Raw genomic sequence first — 20,091 nt, forward strand, 5'->3', positions numbered from 1 at the left:
CACTGTTGCTTTATAATAAAAACGTCAGTTACTCCCAAGTTGGGTTTTTCCGAGGACTTTTGTTCAAAACAATTGTGTTATATTTATGTTTGTGTGCTAGCATTTCTTCCAGCATTTATTCTTTCGCAATTTTATTTGTGTAGATTGTAGTGTGATTTATTCAGTATTTGTCATAGAAAACAACAAATAAATTGTTAAATATAATTAACAATTAGGAGAACAATTTCCAGTTGTTGCAATAGGGCTCCAACTTTGGAATTTCCACAACATTTGCTAAAATGACTTCCATTCAGTTCCTATATGGGTATGAACCACCAAGGCGGAAGGAATTTGCAATAACTGGCATTAAGATCCAAGCAATAAAGAATCAAATGATGAAGAGGCAAAGGATCATTAGAATATTAAAAGAAAATTTAGCAATAGCTCAAAATATAATGAAACAACAAGCAGATCTAACCTTAAAAATAGTTATCCCTTGAACAATAAGGAAAACAAATTGGCTCCAAAATTCTATGAGCCTTTTCAAACCAACAAGAAAATTAGCAAAGTAGCCTATGGATTGGAATTATCAGAGAATTGTCGCATCCACAATGTCTTCCATGTGTCATGCCTCAAGAAGATGTTGGGACAAACCCAACCTATTCAGACGGAAATTCCAAGGTTTGACGACGAAGGAAGAATCATTCTAGAACCAGAAGGTATCTGGCCACAAAGGAAAAGGTGTTACAATCTAAAACCATCAAAGAATACCTTATCAAATAGAAAAACCTTCTAGAAGAAGATTCATCGTGGGAGACAGAAAGTTTTCACCAAAAATACCCCTCATTACCCTTGCTTTAAGGACAAAACAAATTTTTAAAGGGTAACAAACATAATTAATAATTAATAGTTATGAGACATCACGTCTATTCATATGGCACCCCTGCCTAGGTATTTATATTGAGGGGGGCCTCGTTGTAATTCACATCATTCATTAGTATATATTGTGTATACTCGTTACAAAGTCATGTTCCCAAAAGCATGAGATGGACTCTTGTTTCTCGCATAAATTGCACATAGTACTACATCAACCCAAAACCTCAACTTCACATTCTTGAAGAATCGCATTAAATGTACCATATTCAAGAGTGTCATGTTAATTCTTTCTACTACACCATTCTGCTAAGGATTGTATGGAACAATGGTTTAATACTTGATCCCATGTTAGTGAAGATGGCTTTCAAGCTCATTTAACCATTATCAATATGAAGAGTGCCAATATAAGATTGAAATTTGAGCAGCATTCTTTATCCATTGATGAAAAATTTTGAATGTTACAAATGCTTGAGATTTATGTTTTAATAAATAAACCCAACACATCATGGTGTAGTCATCAATAAAAGTCATGATATATTGATTACCAAAAGCAAATGGAATAGGCATGGGGCCACACAAATCAAAATGCATCAACTCTAACATTCTACATGCTCTTGAAATGAAATCTAAAAAGGATGCTTGTTTTGTTTATCAAGGATACATGCCTCACATTACTTCAAATTCATTAGAATGGTGGACAAACCAAAAACACCATTTTTCTTCAAAGTACGAAGACTATCATATTTGATATGCCCAAATCTAACATGCCACAAAAAACTAGAAGACAATGTACCTTCATCATAGTCAGAAAGATGTGCAAAACTATGTGCCTGTGCAAATGCTCGCTTCAATGTCAACAATTTGGCATCCTCCCATCCTGTCATGATGACCATGTTGTCAGAAGACCTCCTTATTTCAACTTTTCCATCAAACATGTGAATGGAATGGCCTCATTATCAAATGTACAGAAGAGATAGCAAGTTCCTTCGCAACTCAGGAAAGATAAAGAAGATCATGCAAAAGAAATATAGGAATCCCGATAATTTGAGCCTAAAGAGGCTAATACATGTTAGGATATTCCTACATATAGGAAATAGTAAAGTATAACTTGGTCTACTGTAGAGTTAGGTAAAGTGTGTTTCTTGACTACAGATGGTTCATTCTCTCCTTGGTATTGCCGACACTTGATCCGTGGCTTAACACCCGATTGGTCCATGATCTCTATTTAAAGAGCATGGAGGGCCATTTGTAGGGTGACCATTCATGAGAGAAGCTTATGTAAATTTTCTTTTCTTTTATTAATAAATTGTCTGAAGTGGCCGCGTTGACTCACGCCGTGGACTGTTTCCCTCTTTGAGGGTTTTAACCACGTCAAGAATATTGGTGTGTTGATCTATGATCTGTTTGTGAGCGATGTCATTTGGTGTTCTATCTGAGGAACTTACCCTGTAAATTCCTACATAGTATCAGAGCTATTTGAGGGCTGCATCCGTTGGTTATCCAAATCGGAAGTCGATACAAATGCATCCGACTGTCGTTTCCTAAATCTATTGTTTCTAATCGCTTTCAGGCCGAGAGGATTGCTCTATTGTGTTAGGAGTATTTGTTCTAGTAAGGAACCCCTTTCTTTTCACGCGAAAAGGTTTCTGACAGCCCTAGCTACATCATTTTTAAGATCTGGAGGTATACAGTATTTGTTTGCAGTTTTAGTTGTTTATCTCTCTGTTTATTTCGGTTTATTTATCTGTTTCTTTTTTATTACCGGATCTATACCTTTCATTTCTGCGTATGCTCTTTGCCCCACGACTTTGTGCAATCTGGGCAAATCAGAAACAGAAAGGAAGGATTTTTCTCATGTGTATGCTCTTTTCCGCCGCGCCTTAGTGTGATCTCGAAAAATCAGAAACATTGAGGAAAATATTTAATTTCCAGCGAAAGCTAACTTCAAGCCATAAGGTTTGGTTTTTTTGTATGTCCGTGTTGGGTTGTGTGGTTTTTGTTTTGTAGGCAAAAAGAGCTTTTTCAAGTAAGCACGCACCCCAAAGCTTCAATGACTACGAAAAAAACAAACAAACAAACAAAAACCCTTCCTCTTTTCCAAAAATTACTAACCTTTTAAACTAGCTCACTTGGTCCAAAGTTACTTTATGAGAATAGAGGTCTTGAGTTCAAGTCTTTCTTTTTGTTGAATTACTTTTTCAAAAAACACGTGAAACTTATGTTTTAAAGTTACTTTATGTAAAAGTGTTCTCACCCATTATAAAAAGTGAGACACTTATAATTCTAAAGTCTCTTTATCTTTTATTTAAGTTACAAATTAGTGGGTTGCTCATAAAGTACCATTGTAAAAGTGACTTTCACTTATTCATAAAAGTGGGTCACATATATTTTTTTTAAATGAGCTAATTAGATTAAGTTTGAAAAGGGGGGGGGATTTTTTTTAAATATAACGTTATCATTCACTTCCACACATTCACGCACTTCGTTGGCATCTTCAACAACTTTTCTTCAAAAAACCATAACTTCTTCATCCGGAAGCTGTTTTCAGAGCTGTTCTTCTTTAATCGGCCTAATTTTTCGAGATCTTTCCATTGGAACACTTAGTTTCAGCATCTATGGCTTCAGTTTCTGTTAAAATGGAAAGTCCAAATTAGTGGGTAGCTCATAAAATACCATTGTAAAAGTGACTTTCACAAAAGTGGGTCACATAATTTTTTTTTAAATGAGCTAATTAGATTAAGTTTGGGAAGGGGGGGATTTTTTTTAAATATAACATTATCAGTCACTTCCGCACATTCACGCGCTTCGTTGGCATCTTCAACAACTTTTCTTCAAAAAACCATAACTTCTTCATCCGGAAGCCATTTTCAGAGTCGTTCTTCTTTAATCAGCCTAATTTTTCGATATCTTTCCATTGGAACACTTAGTTTCAGCATCTATAGCTTCAGTTTTTGTTAAAATAGAAAGTCCATGCCAAGTTATTCTTGACAGCACCAACTACTTCCAATGCTGGTCCTACATTGTGGATTTACTTAGAAGTAAAGGTCTTTACATAATAGCCTCAAGCCAAGAAACTAAACCTAAAGATGAAGATAAGGCAGTCAAATGGGAAAATAGGCAAGATCAAGCACGTGGGTTGATAGGGATGTCTATTTCTCTAGACCTTAGGTTTCATATCGCAGAACTTGATACCCCTAATGAAGCAATGAAACAACTCACTAAAGTTTTTGGAATTAGAAATGAAATTAGAGCCCATCAACTCGAAAATGAGTTTCTTCCGTTGGACCCAATATTTTTTCTTCCATTGAAGATTTTTTGTCCAAGTTCAAACCCTTAGACTTCTCTTGGAAGGTGTTAAGGTTAAGAAAGAAGATGGTAGCCTTATCTATTCCATTCTTACTGTTTGTTTCCACCTTTCATTCTACTAGAGAAGCCTTTATTTCTCAAGGACAGGACTACAAGTCCCCCTCTTTTGATGCCTTTTGTGATTCTTTAATAAGAGAACAAGAAAAACTATTACACCTTGGTCTTCTTAATCTTGGAAACTCTTCTAAGAAAGCCTTAGCCGCCCAATAACAACCAAATTCAAAGAATCCTAAGAAGCGGTATCCTAAAATGAATGGTCCTAAACCAAACAAGGGTCCTAAGCAATTTCAGTGTCAAAATGAAAAATCAATTCAACAAAATGATAAGGCAAATAAAAACAAAGGGAAGAAGACTGATAGACATTGCAACTTTTGGTAATCGAGATTGCCACTTAGAATCCAAATGCTTTAAGAAGATGGAAGCCTTGGAAGCAGCAATGAAGAAGCATAACATCCATTTAGAGCACTCTTCAACTTCAACTTCATCTTTAGGAATAGCACTTTCTGCATGTAGTTGTCAAGCATCTCGGTCTGGTTATGCACTAAATGTATCTTCTTCTTCTCATTCTCATGAGTGGTTGATTGATTCTGGAGCTTCTTATCACATGGCCAAAAACAAAGCCATGTTTTCTTCTTTAAATGATTGTAACACCAAAAATATATATGTTGGTGATGATAGATCTCTTAGTGTTGTGGGGACTGAAACTGTTCATCTAGACAATGGTCAATTTAATGATGTATTATGTGTTCCAACCTTATCCTGCAACCTTCTATCTATATATCAGATAACTCATTCAAGTGAAGGTAAAACTGTTGAATTTTTACCTCATGATGTTGTGATTAAGGACCTAAGAGATCCTAGACAAATTTTAGCTATTGGCATTGTTGATGATTCTACAAGGTTGTATAAGTTTAACAACTTTGGGTCATCAAATCTTCCCTCGGTATTTGTTGCTCATAATGATGAAGTGAGGAAACTTTGGCATGAACGATTTGGTCACTTAAACTATCGCTCCCTTCAAAATCTATGTAAAGAAAATATGGTGACAGGTCTTCCTATGGTATCTTGCAGAGATGATGTTTGTTCCGAATGTGTACTCGGAAAACATCATTGGAATAGTTTTGAAAAACGTGCCTCTTGGCACGCTTCAGCCCCTTTACAGCTTGTGCATAGTGATTTATGTGGTCCACTTCTAGTTGTTTCATTCTCTGGCTACAAGTATTTCTTCACTTTCATTGATGATTTTTCGAGACGCACTTGGGTATACTTCTTAAAACTCAAGAGTGAAGTATTTAACATGTTCTTGGCCTTTAATGCCTTTGTTGAGAAAAAATCTGGACATCAAATTCTTAAGCTAAGATCTGATAACGACAGAGAATATGTTAACAACAAATTCATCAACTTTTGCACTGAGCATGGAATTCAAATGCAACATATTGTTCCATATACTCCACAACCAAATGGTGTATTTGCAAGGAAGAATCGCACCTTAAAAGAAATGGCTAATTGTATGCTTCAATCTAAAAGACTTAGTCTTAATTTTTGGGCAGAAGCAATTAACTGTGCAAATTACATAATAAATCACACTCCTACTAAGGTTTTAAAGATATCACTCAAGAAGAAGCATGGAGCTCAATTAAACCAGATGTAAGTCACTTTCGTGTTTTTGGAAGTGAAGCATGGGCCCATATTCCCGATGAGAAACATAAAGCCTTAGAACCTAAGAGTGAAAAATGTATTTTTGTTGGATATTTTGAAGATGTCAAAGGATATAGACTTATTCCACTTAAGTCCAAAAATGTTATCATTAGAAGAGATGTAATTTTTTCTGAAAATATATCAGCCTACAAGCCTAGTTCGACAGATATGCCACCTCTCTCTATCCCTTCTACTTATGAAAATATTTATTCTTCAGATGATGACAGCGAGGATGACAATCCTCCCCCATCTTCTCAGGATCCTCCTTCAGCTCCTCAGCTTCCAAAATGGGTCTGTGCTACTCAGGATGCAGCAGGTGCTCTTGCAAGTGATCCTACAGATCAGTGACGTACACGTTCAGCTCAATAGATCCTCTTCTTTACTGGCTCAAGCTTTAGCGAATTATGATCCTGACACCTTTGCAAAAGCTTGAGGCCATCCAAATTGGGACGCAACTATGAATGAAGAATATCGTTCATTATTGGCAAATGATACATGGGATCTTGTTCCTCTTCCAAAGGGATGAAAACTTGTTAGATGAAAATGGGTTTATAGAACCAAGTTTGGACCAGATGGAAAAGTTGATAAACATAAAGCTCGTCTTGTTGCTAAGGGTTTTTCACAAATTGAAGGCATTAACTATATTGAAACCTTCTCCACTGTTGCCAAAATTAACTCTATCTGCCTTGTTCTTTCCCTTGCTGCCTCTTTCAAATGGATTTGAAATCTGCCTTCTTGCATGGGGACTTGCATGAAAAAATCTATATGGAACAACTTCCTGGCTTTATACAAACAGACTCCAGCCTTGCATGTCGGCTTCAGAAATCCCTTTATGGTTTCAAGCAAGCCCCTTGGGCTTGGTATGCCAAAATGGATAGCTTTCTTTTAGATATCGGCTCTTCTAGGTGTCATTCTGACAATACTATCTACACCAAGAAAGTGGGTAAGTCCCTTATCATTCTTGTTCTTTATGTTGATGATCTTATCCTTACTGGTAGTGATCCCAACCTTATAAACCATGTGAAGTCCAGCCTTAAAAAGAAGTTTGAAATGACAGACTTAGGACACTTGCATTATTTTCTTGGTCTTCAAGTCTTGCAATCCAAGGAAGGTATTTCCCTTTCCCAGTCCAAGTATGCCTATGATCTTCTACGCCACTTTCACATGGAAGACTGTAAGTCAACCCCTTCTCCCTTTCAGTCTGGAGCCAAACTTTCAGTCACTTGTACTTCCCCTGAAGTTGATGCTACCTTATACCGTTAGCTTGTAGGAAAACTTTTGTATCTGACCCATACTTGTCCTGACCTTTCCTTTGTTGTTGGCCTTATTGCTCGGTTTATGCAAAACCCACATGAAAGTCATTGGAAAGCAGCTAAAAGAATACTTTGTTATGTTCGAGGTATAGTTCAGTTTGGGATTCATTCCAGTACATAAGCATTTCCTCTATTGGTTGGTTTCACTGATTCTGATTGGTCTAGTGACCCTGATGATCAAAAGTCTACTGCAGGTTATGTCTTCACTCTTGGTTCTGGACCTATTACATGGGCTTGTAAGAAACAAAGTGCCATTTATCTTTCTTCAGCAAAAGCAAAGCATCGTGGTGCCTAGAAGCTAGTAAGGAAGCCATGTGGCTTCATCAGATCCTATCAGAGTTTGGCTTTCAGCAGTAGCATCCGACTACACTTTGGTGTGATAATCAAAGTGCCATTCAACTATGCAAAGATCCAGTCCAACATCACCGCAGCAAACACATTGAAGTACACATGCACTTCATCATAAAGCTCATTCATGACCATGTTCTTGAAGTGCAATATTATTCAACAGATGATCAAGTTGCAGACATCTTTACAAAGGCTCTCACAGAGGCAAAGTTTACTAAACTTCGATTTATAGTTGGAGTTCAGGAAGTTGTCACTAAGGGGAAATAGGCTCTAATGCCTCCTTCCTTCTCCTATTGTGTCATATTTGTACATCCTTCAATCCTATCCCAAGTTGTTCTAAAGGGGGGATGTTAGGATATTCCGACACATAAGAAATAGTTAAGTATAACTTGGTCTAGTGTAGAGTTAGGTAAAGAGTGTTTCTTTACTATGTACTTTTGTAACTTACAATCTGACGGTCACGATATGTTCTAGACATGAAGTAGTTTGACAGTTCATTCTCTCCTCGGTATTACCGACACTTGATCCGTGGCTTAACACCTGATTGGTCCATGATCTCTAGTTAAAGAACATGGAGGGTCATTTGTAGGGTGACCATTCATGAGAGAAGCTTATGTAAATTTTCTTTCTTTTATTAATAAATTGCCTGAAGTGGTCGCATTGGCTCACCCGTGGACTGTTTCCCTCTTTGAGGGTTTTAACCATGTCAAGAATACTGGTGTATTGATCTATGATCTGTTTGTGAGCGGTGTCCTTTGGTGTTCTATCTGAGGAACTTAACCTGTAAATTCCTACAATACATACAAGTTTAAATTGCATTTATCAGCAAAGTACATTGCACCCTCTACATTGTCATTCAACTCTTCAAATAAATCTCTTTGAAATGTCGTGAAAAGTAGTACCAATGTCAAACAACTTGGCATCTCTCCAAGAATCAAATGAAGCTTTAAACAAATCTTGATTTATGCCAATGTTACAATGAGCAACAACCAAATGACCAAATCCAGAAGCTTTATCTTTTTCTTCCTTTTGGCCTTTGATACTCTCCCATGGGATTCTACGTCTTTGCTTCATATCCACTCCTACCACAATGAACACAATGAAGATTAAACATGTCACCTTGATTGTGCCTACCATCCCTTGCCCTTGAAATTTTTCTTTCGACATCCTCTCTTACTACCTTCTCCTCTAAAAGAATCAGGTGACTAATTCTTTCCCTTTTGAGCAAGGCACACAATCTCTCCACTAGATCGATCTATCTTCTTACCAAAATCCTTTCTCACATTCTGCAAATTTCTCCACCAAAGAGTCAAAATAAGACTTTTAAGTTGTTCGCTAGCTTGAGGTGATTCAATATAGTGAGATTTTGTGGGGTAGAGGGCCTTAATGAAGGTCCTGAGAGCAATGTCTATCTTATCCAATACCATCAACATCGTGCATGATAGCTTTAATTTTAGAAGCGAAAGCCATGGGATCATTATCCTTCATTTCTAGGTTGAAAAGCTTCATTATGAATTGAATTAACGCCAGTTATAAATGTGAACCTTACAAATCTTGCAACTTCTTCAAAGCACTACAAGAATATTTGATAGATATGATATGACAACTCGCCTCTTCACTTATAGAAGCAATAAGCAAGGCATAACCTTACTAGTCTTTATTTGTCCATATGGAAATCTCTTTATTTGTTGTTGCTATGGTACGTTTGGTATCGCCATCACAAAAGACGACCCAAAGACCATTGGAGATTAGAGTACACTCAATTCTCCTTGACCATTCTAGATAGTTCTCTTTTCCACTGAGCACCACACCAACAAAGGAAAGAAGAGAATGCATTATTTTCCCTCAGCTACTCCTCATAATCCAACTTCATTTCAAATAATATTTGAGTGTTGAAGATCTTTCATTTGATAAGATTAAGCCACGCTCAGCATCTAGTGCTAAACATGAATATTAAGCAATGTCTTCGGCATCATGGCCTTGTGCATACTTTTGTTACTATGTCTTCCCAAGGTGAAGGTGAGAATAAAAAGGTGAATTGCAATGATTTCAAAAGATCTAGATATATTAGTATGTCTATCTATTCATAAATAGTTCGCTGCTGTGTGTAAAGTATCTACATAGTAAAAGAACAATCTGTAATGAAATACAGAGATTGTGCCCTAGGTTTTCCTTAACCACTAGGGTTATTACTATTATTATATTTGAACCAAGTTTTCGTTCAGAAAATGTTATCACTATTCAACATAACTTTAATAAATAGCTCTAATATGTTAACCATATAATGCAAGTTCAATCCTTTAGTGATTCAACCATACAATCATCAATCATTCAAAATAAATTCAGCCAGTCCTGACGTAATTCCAAACGATACCTTACAAAGTTTGACATTTTGACTTCTAAATGTTATTCCCTATTATAACTGAATCTAATTGCACAATTTTGTTCTTATACGATTCTGGCCAAAAATGCTTCAGAAAGTAAGATACCGTGATAATATCTTAACTTCAAGAATGGAATGCAAATATCTTCAAGCTAGAAGTGTTGAAAATAGTACCAAGGAGAGGTGTTACTAGGCTTTTATCCCTTTTAGCCTAGTGAGCACATTAATTACTTTTGTCTTGATGACATTTATGAGTTATATTAATGTCATGGGTGGAAAAGGTACTTAGAAGTGTTGTACCATGTACTTTTTCTAATATTAAAGTCACTTGTACTTTATAAAGTGACTTTATGTGAAAAGTACTAAGTGTACTTTTCTAATATTAAAGTGAGGTGAAAAATCACTTTATGAGAAAAATTAGAAAAGGTACACAACTTGAAAAAGGTACTAGGAGACTTTTAAGTGATGGGGCCAATGTATGAGGGGGGTCATTTGGGAGAATTGATCTCAACCACACATCTTGAGATTTGAGGATGAAATCTCAACCATTGGATCCTAGGTTTAGGGATTCAATCTTTTCCAAAGAGACAAAAGAGGAAAAGGGAGGCTCATTCTTCACTTCACACTTGAGAGAGAGCATGAAGAGAAGAGAGGAGAAGAGAAACTTCATGAAAGAGAGAAATTGCAGCTAGAGAAGAGGAGCTCGAATCCCAAGGAGGAGAACCTTCAACATACACAAAAATCAGGGAGGAAACAGCAACAAGATTTTCAAGGGTTTTTTTGAGGAGATTACAACAGTTATCAAACCCAAAATTCGAGGCACGAATTTTGGGACAACTGTCATAGGCAACACGAAAATCGAGGGACTACTTAGCTATTGTCAGGCACAAAAATTGAGGCAAACGGTCACCCCTTCGAAGCAAAATTTGAGGCACCTTCCAACACAGAAATCAAGGCAAGGTTTGCATAGATTTTAAGGCAAATTTTGGGCACAAAATTCGAGACATTGAGCTGTGAAAAAATGCAAAAATTTTGGGCATGTAATTTTATTTTCTACAAGAAGGATGATCGATCCCTGTTCTTAGTTCAAAATTACTCTGCGCCACTTCAGTGCTCCGCTGGAATCACAAACTTCATGAGTTTGTCTTTTGGTCTCTACTGTTGTCCTTAAAAAATGCTTCCTCTGTACTACGAGACCCGATCTTCAATTTTATAAATTTGGCCACAGAAAACCTTGCTACCGGATTTGTCTTCCGCACAGAAACATTATTGTCACTCTTCTATAAGACCCCACAAAACAACCACAAATAATTCACTTTAATCACATAAAGATTCACATCAATCACTGCTTCAATCCTAGGTTCGAACTCACCGATGAGATCGCTTTATGAGCACGAGGTCGCTGCCAAAATAAATTAACTCATGCGCATTTCTTCTACCCGTAATTCATATACTTCACATGTTTGATAAAATAATCTACCTATAATGGGTCAATGGCCCACTCATAGGGTTGAACTTTTCCAAGATGAGGGAAAGAATTTGATGCTTAAAATTAACCGGAAACATGTACCAAACAAGAAGACCAAATACAACGGAAACCTCGTTGTCCAGATAGAACTTGTTCAAAAATCCAATATCCTAGAATTCGCTGCCCACCCAAAAACTCTTGTGCCAAAACAGAGAGAAGAAAGAAAAAAGGATGTCAACTAAGGTGGAATCTTTCACCATCGAAATTGACGAGAGAGAATGGGGTCTTAAAACCCTCAAAGCTAATGCTCAAAATACAAAGAAATGATCCACCATTGATGATCCAAAATGAATTCAAGCCTCCTCTATTTATAAATTTTGTAAGGGGTTTCATCTTTTTTAATTGATGGAGTGAACCTTACTCAAAACCCCAATTTTGGGTTTTTTCGCCCAGCTAACCCAAAACTTGCCCAACAATGGGTATTTTGGGTTTTAATCCCTTTTATGGAGGACTATAGCCTACGGGGACAGATAGGCTAATAAGTCCTTATTGTCCTCAATTTGTAGAGGACATTACACAATCACATGTATTCCACTGATCACTTGCTCATGTTGGGTTTGTTATATATCGAAATGTGGTTGACATTGATGTCAAGTTGTCAACCCTAGTAGCACCAAAAGATGCTCTGCATTTGTTGATCAAAATGACATAGCAAATCATGGTTTCTTGCGTCAAGAAACCATGATTTCTTATGTGGCACGCCACATAAGCCCTAACAGTGTGAGAGTTATGTTGAATTGAATTTTGAGCCCCCATCATGTGGTCAACAACCCCAAACAAAAGGACAATGTGGCAGCCCACCATTGGAAATTCTTGCATAAAAGAATTTTTGGATTATTAAAGGAATCCCATTGATCATTTTTGGCCCAGTGCACTTTTAGATTATTAAAGGAACTATTTTTAAATGATTTTTGGACCAATATTTTTGGCTCCATTTTGAAATTCAAATTTTAATTTTAATTTATGATGTTTCCCTCCTAAAGTTCCTTAAGTCGGCTAGCCCTCATATGTGACCTTCCAAATCTATATAATTCCATTCGTTAGCTCTCCTTGAGCAAGCATTCAATGCACACCCTATGAAGTGATTTTGACCTGAAACATTTTTGGCCCTATGGAAGATAGATAAATCAAACAAGTTGCCAATTCTGGAAGGATTTTGAAGCCTTTGATTAGGATCAAGGGATTCATTTTGTTTATGGTTACAGGTTGCTCTTATATCCTGTGAAACATCCTGAAGAAATACTCTGAACTTTCGGCCTTCATTATGGATTAAATCTGAAATACCTGCGGCTTGTGCTTTGATAGAAGAATGGCATTCTTCTAGAACGTTTTGCAAGGTTATTTAAATTTGACCTTACTCTAATTCTCTGCGGCAGACTTAAACCAAGGATTAGCGAAGAATTCTGTGTGTGATCTGAGGCATGTTGCATGTCTCAGGCATGTTGCACGTCTAGGGCAGAGGTTTAATAGCCTCAATCTGTGGCCCAGTTAAACAAGGACCAGCAAAAATTTTGAGTGTGATCTGAAGCCTGTTGAATGTCTAGGGCAGAGGTAATAGCCTCGATCTGCGGCCCAGTTAACTGATCTTCTGCGGCAGACCTGAGCAAGACTGAAACACATCTTAAGGAAGAGATAACATGGAATTATGTCAACACTTGTGATTTCTATTCCTCAAACCTTCGGTCCGTGGGCTTGAGAACTTTTTCTAACTTCAAGGCATTTATATATAAAGTCTCAAGCAAATAAATAGGGTCAGATGTCTGCACAGTATGAAAGGGTATCCTACTATTTGTAGCAGGCATCACTTGTAGTTTTCGGCTTGGTAAGTAGTGCAGATCTTGATGCAGACCTGATTTCGGTGAGTACTTCTGAGGTAATTTTAAACTATCTAGATCTGAGGCAAGTGTTGTGTATGCTTGAAAAAAATATTGTATTACGGCCTCCTCAAATCATCTTCACTCACAGTCCTGTGCAATTTGTATGCCCTAACCCTGAGATTTGTGAAAGCTTATTGTATAAAGTTCAAGCCTCAAGCAAAGGCAGATTGTAAACACAGGGGTCAAGTCTTAATGATGAATTTGAGTCGAAGGGTTTTCTTATTTGTCCACAGCTAGCAACAGACCTAAGATACAAGGCAGAGATCATTCTTCATCTGTTGTGGAGGACTTTAATCACTGTCTCATCATCAGATCACCACAGCATTTTGAAGGACATCAGAATGCAGGTACATCAGGTCAGTATTATGGGTTTCATTGTCTGACTGAATATCTGGATTCTGTAGTAAGGGTTTCTAAAAGATGCTGTGGCATTCTCTTCAGAAGACAGTAATTGAACACTTATGTTGCAGCACTATTTTGCAACTATTGAAGAAGTCCGTAGTTAGGGTTTTCATATCTTACAGTAGTAAGCGGTCTGGGCTTCATCATCATTTTGGCTACAGTAAGGGCTTTATCATTTCACAGCAGTTTCATCATTTTCATGGCATTCACTGTATCAAAGAAATTGCTTCAGGATATCTCCACGGCATCAATTGATAAAGTATTTCCAACATTAAAGACAAAGGAACGTTGTGTGCCATCTGTAATCAATGACCCTCAGAGGCCCCCTTAACATGCTTACATGTATAATGAGTCATGACACGTCTATAGATACCATGCCAGCATAAGTAAGTTCTTATGATGTTTTTTGGTTTCCTACCAAATTGCAACCCTCAACAAAAATTGCAAACACAAACATCGTTCAAGCTACAAAAGTTGATTGACTTTCAAGGCTAGGGTTTAACCTGCTATTCAAGTTTTGTTTAAAGTTATTCATTCATTAAACCATGTGCTCATTGACTCCTAGTAAATTCACAGTGGCATGTACCAAAGAAAGTCCTCCAAACTATAGAGGGTCATTTTCTCCAGTGAACTCAGTGTACATATCTCGCCATTCCCCTCTGAAACGTTCAAACATGGAATATTTACAAAAAAACCTAGGAAGAGAAAATTAATGCCAACGTACTGACAACCTATGCCAGAAAATGCCAGTGGTCTTCTTTCCAATGACTAGCACAACAGATTAGGGTTTTCCTGAATGTGTGGAGCATTTTAGGGTTTCCATACACTGGTGATAAATGAATCTCAATGCACAGTCATGGATTGGAAAACAAATTGCAGAGGTAAAGGGGCAAATGAATAATTGATACACTCAAACTGCAAAGTATAAGGACAAAGAAGCTCTAGAGATCACTGAGTTCTCAAAAATTGACACCAAGCTCTGATACTATTGACAAGCTTGGGAACACATAGTGAATTGCATTTCCTTTAAGTGTGCCATACAATAATACAATGAGAAGTGAACTTTGGTTTCATAAACTTTCATCTTCCAAATGACTCTTCCTATTTACCTATGACTCTTCATATTTCTCCTAAATTAATATTTACAGTTACCATAATCCAAGGGTTAGGTATTTAATAATGATTCCCTATGTATGTGTTAAATTAATTTTTATGCTTCCAACAAATGAGTGATTGATGCTATTTAATCTTAACAATATTAAATTCAATAGTTGCTTGGTTAATTGATATCATAAGCACATTAGTCACCTAGGTTTGGAAACTGGAGAGAAGGTTCATGCACACAAAGCTGCCACCAACACCAGGCAGATAGACAAGAACTTGGTTCACATCATCCCATATATAGGGCTTCTTCAGGTAGCAAGACCACCAAATGCTCTTTGACCCTAGATATACATTGTCATTCCAAGTAAATGATAGCATGGCATAAAGGAAGAACTGCAATAGCTCAATGACAAATACTACTTCTTGTTGCAAGCCCTCAAGACAAGGATAAGAGAGAAATGGAAGACCACTAGGCTAGAGAGAACTCCAAGCACCCCATTTCCCTTGATGAAGAAGGGGAATATAGAAGCTTGGGTCCCCCTCTATCTTTGAGGCCTCAGCTTACATGTTTTATTTCTATGTTGATCTTGGCACAGAATTCAGTTGCCAGGGGGCAAGCTATATCCAAGACTATAATTTTTCCTTGTGTTGAGATTAAATGGCCAGAGACCAATCTATACTCAGTACTGTTTTCTTTTGTTGCCAAGACATCTCTGACAGCATGGGAATATTTTGACAACTGGTATATATGAATAGATTACCTACCACTTACTTATAAAAGAAAAGTAAGAAATGACTTAAGGTTGAAGATGTTGAGGCTTACTTGAAAAAATATACCTGATCGACGTCTCAACTCTTTTAGCCTCTCAGCAACTTTTCCCTGCCACTTCAATATCTTTCCTTGATACTCCTTGATCTCCTTGGAATCACTAGATATAACCAACACAACAAATGTTGAGACTTTACAAAATAGCTTCGACAGTTTATATACAAACTGTAAGTATATATAATCTCATCATCAAAGAGGGGGCAAAAAACATCAGTACCATGACATAAAACATATTGAAAGTTGAATGGATTAGCAACAAATATCATAATTTTCATTACACGATAGACATCTAATAGACTTGATGAGGGATGATATCAATGAAAGTGAAGCACAAGCAAAATGGAAACACGCTTTCACCCCAATAATAGTCTAAATAGTGAAGAGCCTAATATCCAAAGTGCTATCCACTTTTCACGAAATGCTAGGATGACTAGTTCCAAAGGAAAAGGAGTTCAAAAATAGTAAATAGTAAAAACAAAAATATGCGGGCGGAAAATGGAAAATGTAAATGGGAAATTTCAACCTTGATGGGGAGAACAAAACCACCTCAGCTTTACCAACCAACCAACCCTTAATTGAAAGGGCCTTTAAACATTTTATCATGGACTGAACAACCTTGTTTTCTTCGTGACCAGGGGACTTCCCGAATGGCGTCCAATAAATCCCCATCAGCCAAGACTCAAACTACGTCTTCAAACAATGCAGGACCCACCCGTACTGAGTTTATCATCCTGCATGAGGGCTCCCATCGTGACGAAATAATGGGTTTCATTTTTTACAGCATTCTCTCGATCCCTATAGCAGCGATTTGATAAAGTTATTTTAAAAAACACTCCGTTTCCAATAAAGAGAAACATCCTTTCTCAATTCTATGATTTAAAAATATGTCGAGCTATGGTCCTAGTGGTAAGTGAGGTCGCTTACCGCCACAATAATCTAAGTTGAAATTTCGTCAGGCATGCTCCCCACATTAAAGATTAGGTTAAAACAACAAAAGAACACCCGGGAGTTTCTTAGTCCCTCCGTCTAAACAAAGGGCGTTTCACCAGAAATTTAAGAGAACCAACATGTTCAACAGACTCACGAATTAAAAGCAATTTTCCCAGTTTTGTTGACAATGACGCAATTTTAATTCAGCTCGTCAACAATTCGTTCTGTAACGGTTCTATATAATTTGTTCACTTCGATTACAAAGGGCCACTGATAATATCCATCCCCACAACCTTATAAAATAGACAAATTCCACACAATTCACAAAATTTCTAGGGTTTGTTAAAGAAAGAAAAACCTGGATGAGTCCAATGTAACCTGAGTAGACATAGCCTCCGCAAAAATAGCCTGCGCATTGGCATAATGAGAGATGGCATCAGCAGGCAAACCCCATTCTTCTGCACTGATGGCCTTATTAATCTCTTCTTTGCCCAATTCAAAATAACCCTGCAATTTCTGGGCCAACTTCTTCTTGAATATATTATTATTAATGCTGGTGGAAGTAACCCCGGTTCCATGGAAACTTGTTGAAGCCATGGAAGACCTTGAGGATTCAGCCGAAGGATGAACCGAAGAGGACCTTGAGGGTTCAGCGGATGGTTCAGCCGAAGAAAACCTTGAGGTTTCAGCAGATGGTTCAGCCGCAGAAAACCTTGAGGGTTCGGCTTCCTCCTCGTAGTACCACGAGGAGAGTAAGGCCACCAGATTTTCAATGAGTCCCATGAGCTCTTTGGATTCCCGCAGGTCTTCAAAATTTGGGAATTTTAAGAAAAGTGTCGCAATTTTTCCGAAAAGCAGGCTTCTGGCAATCGATCGAAACAACAGAGGTGAATTCGCCGATTGAAAGCTGCCACGTAGTCAGTTGCTCCGAGCTGTTGGCGCCTAATTGGAACTCTGAATGCCATATAGGGTTCAGAGGCTTCCAGATATCAGATGAAATATGTGAAAGTGCGAGACTTGTTTATATGGGAAAGTGGATTTGGGGTATAAAATGCCAAACTCCTGTCATTAGATTGTGGTTAAGGTTGAGATGTCTGATATGATGTCATGAAGTGATCCTTAACCTGAGCTTAACCTGGGTTATAGATTTGGGTTATTGATAACTCAATTAGAATTGGGTCAACAGAGACTACACTGATGTATGATACGACTTTGTTAATATTTTTTTAAATTTTTTAATTTATAATTAAATTAAAGTTTAGAGGTGGCATTAGAACTAATTCCCTAGGATTAAAACTAATTTTCATGAGTTTTGGAGTGAGATCGGGTGGTGGGCTATTTCTAAAACTTCTTGGGACAATAGAATTTGTGAGATTTGTGATACTAAGAAAGTGGAAGATGAAAAGCACTTCCTTTTACACTGCCAAGTTCTTGCCCACATCTGCTCTCAATTCCCTATCATCAGCCACATCACATCCACTCTCAATTCCCTATCATCAGTCACATCAGCCACACCTCCAATCTTCTTGACTTATTCAGTCAACCGAACTATAGCTATCTTGGAACGCCTATTTCCCTGCTCCTTGATTAGAGAAACAAGATTTTGAAAAAGGACAATTAGACTCTCTTGTATTCATGTCTGCTAAACCATATTAGTTTTAGTAAACATTAATCATTATCATCGTCATTATTAAAATTAACTGAGGTTAAATTATTTTGTATACTTCTTATTTTAATATTAGTGAGTGATGATTTTTTGTAATTGGTTAGTAACGGTTTATTAGGTTGTTCAAGTTACATTGAAATTTTACAATGATACGTATGTTTATTTGTGTTTTTATTTTTATCAAATAAGAATAAATATGTTTTGGTTATTTAAAACATTATAAATATTTGTTTTATATATATATATATATAGATATATAAAAGAAGAGATAGGGAATTTGGATCAATTATAAGTATGTTCTAAAAGTGGATTAATTATAAATATGTTCTAAAATTTTAAAGTACATAAGTTCATGTTTTTGGATTGGAGTTGTTTTTAGTGCGATTTTTTTTATTTTCTAGTGTTGGAATCTAGTGGAAAATTTTGAGTTGAAATCTTGATTTGTGTTATTTAAATTGTTTTTTACTGTATATATGGATCCAGCACCCTGAAAAACCCCTAGGGCACTTTGGTTATGCAAGGGTTACCCATCAAATTTGCCAGATTTACACCAGAAAAATGGCACTTTGATTATGCAAGGGTTACCCATCAAGTTTGTGATTTCAATAAATTCCTGCTGGATTTACACCGTAAAACCCCAACGGAAAAGCTTCCAAAATGTCACACTAAAAACAACTAGTTTTGGATTTATGCATTAAGAACTTCAACAATATGTGTGGTGGTTCATACAATATTTAATATTAACATTTGGATATTGTATTAACATTTGAATTCAAAATTAAGTTGTTTTATTTGTTTTTAATAATTTAAAAATTAATTTTATATATATAATAAAAATAAAAAATGGATTTATATTTTTTCTTCTTAATAATCTTAATTTGAGTGATTTGGTAAATAATATGTTGAATTTGTTGTTTGGGTTTAAATATTTGGAAACATGTTTTGATTTTTTAAATCAAAATAGCTCATAAATATATGGCTGTTACATTTATCTATATGAATGGATCTTTGTTTTTTCCGGTGAACACAAGAGTACCCATAGCGCCAAAATTCTTTGTTAACTTCAAAGGGAAAAAAGCAAAAACCAACCAACTAGTCCAAATTACAAAACAAAAAACTCATTCTATTAGGCTACCAAAGCATAACATACTAAAATAGCAAGAACACTAGAAAGCATAAACATCATTTCAGATGAAAGGAAGAGATGGCATAGAGTCCATTGTAAACATTGGTTCCTCCAAATTTTTAAAGACATCTTCTAACTAATCTATCAGATTTATAAAATAATTATACGAAATGTAACAATAAAACCTAATCTTTCAAGTAAATTTAAAATCAATTAATCTTTATAAATTTACTCATTATTATAACTAGTAATTAAACTATTTTTAATTAAACATTTAAAAATTATAAATAAATTAAAAACATATGTAAACCAAATTAGGTACGTCGATATTATTGGTGAAAATGATATGGAATCAAAATGGAAGTTATATTGCTCCACTACTTTGTTTATTTAAAAAATAAATAAAAACTAATAAATAATTTTTTATTTAAAAAATAAATTAAAACTAACAAATAATTAAGATAAAAGTGTAAATTTTAAAAAGTTTAGCCGGGAATTTTTTTTTAATAAAAATTTTCATGAATAGAAATATTGTTTTCCTTTAAGAAATATAGTTTTTGTTTTAGTCAATATTTTTATATTTTTATGACGAATTTATATGTTTGGTTTTTTTGAATTGTTTATAGTTAAGAATAAAGGTTGAAGCCATTATAATCAAGCTAATTA

At 36.1% G+C, this 20,091-nt stretch overlaps 1 pseudogene across 1 annotated transcript in view; it reads right to left on the reverse strand.

Annotated features, from left to right (window-relative positions):
* LOC149199519 (uncharacterized) overlaps window positions 1-17,674 on the reverse strand; it is a 150,019-nt pseudogene extending 132,345 nt beyond the window's left edge. The window contains exons 1-2 of the transcript XR_016253787.1: window positions 16,992-17,674; window positions 15,698-15,803 (exon numbers count right to left, since the gene is read on the reverse strand). The product of XR_016253787.1 is annotated as an uncharacterized LOC149199519 (transcript). The remainder of the gene's footprint in view (window positions 1-15,697; window positions 15,804-16,991) is intronic.
* Window positions 17,675-20,091: the final 2,417 nt, after the last annotated feature.

This window comes from Pinus tabuliformis, chromosome 2_1, assembly GCF_031772625.1.
Source record: "Pinus tabuliformis cultivar Carrire ecotype Pingquan chromosome 2_1, CPIR1, whole genome shotgun sequence".
Lineage (NCBI taxonomy): Eukaryota > Viridiplantae > Streptophyta > Pinopsida > Pinales > Pinaceae > Pinus > Pinus tabuliformis.